Here is a 2,328-nt window from a genome sequence, read left to right on the forward strand (position 1 = left end):
TCCTCCTGAACTCCACAGCCAGCCACGGGCCGCTCTGGGTGCCCTTCCAATGGGCCAGCCCATCCCCACCAGGCCAGGTGCCAGCCCCGGGCTGCTGATGCTCCTCTCTCCCCCAGAAGTTCAAGGGCGGGGAGTGCTCCGCCTTGGCCCACGCTGATCACTAGACATCTGCCCGGGCCACCTAGCTGCCCCCGAGGGAAGGAGCGGCAGCACTCAGCCCCCGGTGCTATTCCAAGATCAGGGACCTCAGAGCCCGAAGTGGACCTTCCGGAGGAAGACAGGATCCAACACGGCTCTCCAGACCTGGCCACACGAGTTGTCCGGAGGCTGTAGGACCCCCTTCTGACCCTGAATCACGCGGGGCCTCGGACCCCCAGCCTGCGGCCAGGTGGAAGGCTGGGGGGCTTGGTGCCTGCGCACGCGCGCTCCTTAGCTGGGTGGGCCTCCCCTGTTCCTCTGTCAGGATCCTATGCGCCCGTCAAAACCCCGGCCGGGCAGTACCCCTTCCGGAAGCACTTCCCTAAACGTGTCCTCTCGCCCTGGGAATAAACCACACCCACCCAGGACTGTGCTTTTTCCTTTGTGTGGACTTGATTATCCCATGCTTTTATTTCTCGTGCTTGACCCCATCTTCTCACCTGATATCTGACTAGCCCAGGGGTGGGCAAACTTTTTGACTTGAGGGCCACAATGGGTTCTTAAACTGGACCGGAGGGCCGGAACAAAAGCATGGATGGAGTGTTTGTGTGAACTAATATACATTCAAAGGAAAGGAGCGGAGGGGAGAGCAAGAGAACCGGATAGAACAGCCGGATCCGGCCCGCGGGCCGTAGTTTGCCCACAGCTGGACTAGGCTCCTCAGCCTCCAGCCCCCTCCCCACCCCCCCAGGGGACGTCTGATCGTCCTGTCCTGTGTTCAGCAAGAATCCGGGCAGGTCGGTTCAGCCAGACCCCCCACCCCCACCCACCTCAGCCCTTTCCATCCACTGCCCCCCCCCCCCCGCCGCCCTGGTTATAAGTTCCCGGGCTCAGGCTGTGCTGGGAGCTGCGTGCGCTCTCCCACCTGCACCGTCCGTGGCGGGGTCCTGAACAGCCGGCCTCCCGGCTTCGGGCTCCTCCATCACTGGTTTCACCGATAATAGAACCGGGAGGACAGTGGGCAACGTTGTTGTCCAATTAGAAACTGACCGATAAAAAACATCAATTTTTAAATTTTTTGTAGGATCTGGCTGGTTATAATGACCAGCTCTTTTAAAAGATTAATATATAAGGCATTACTCTGACACACACACACACACACGCACACACACACACACACGCACACACACACACACACACGCGCGCACACACGCACACACACACGCACACGCACACGCACACACACGCACACACTGCTGTTACTTAGGAAATAATGACTTTGCTTTCCCGAGGTCTTCATCCTCAGCACCAGACATGAACCTGCGTTCTTAAAGCCTCAGAACACCGGGAAGCGGGTCAGGCCTCGGGCCTCGGCTACGGGAGGGGAAGGGACCCTCCGACCGGAGGCCAAGCCCAAAGGTTCAGATGCCGCTTGCAACGCGGTTTCTCTCCTGAGACGTAAGGCCTGTCCCTTGGCTTCAAGTGGGAGGAGAGGGGACCCGGTCACAGCGGGGCGTGTTTGAGAAGAAAACCGCAGAGCCCAGAGCCCCAGGCCTGACCTCTCACCCCTGTGTCTGACCTCTCACCCCCGTGCCCGCCCTCTCACCCCCGTGCCCGCCCTCTCGCCCCCGTGCCCGCCCTCTCGCCCCCGTGCCCGCCCTCTCACCCCTATGCCCACCTTCTCACCCCTGAACCTATCCTCTCGCCCCCATGCCCGCCCTCTCACCCCCGTGCCCGCCCTCTCACCCCCGTGCCCGACCTCTCACCCCCGTGCCCGCCCTCTCGCCCCCGTGCCCGCCCTCTCACCCCCGCGCCCGCCCTCTCACCCCTATGCCCACCTTCTCACCCCTGCACCTATCCTCTCGCCCCCATGCCCGCCCTCTCGCCCCCGTGCCCCCCTCTCGCCCCCGTGCCCGCCCTCTAGCCCCTGTGCCCGCCCTCTCACCCCCGCGCCCGCCCCCTCACCCCCACGCCCACCCCCTCACCCTTGTACCCTATATCCGAGGACCCCCGACAGTAGCCAGCGATCATGATCGCCAGGCGTTCTCTGGGTGGAGGGACCCTCATAGGCACCAGAACTGTGCCCACCCTCCTCTCACCGCCCACCCTCTTCCTCAGCCCCCACCCACGATGGCCCAGCCCGTTGGTCGGCTCCTTCAGAGCAGGGCGGCCCCATCACCTCCGCTGGAG

Source organism: Plecotus auritus, assembly GCF_963455305.1.
Source record: "Plecotus auritus genome assembly, chromosome: 8".
NCBI lineage: Eukaryota > Metazoa > Chordata > Mammalia > Chiroptera > Vespertilionidae > Plecotus > Plecotus auritus.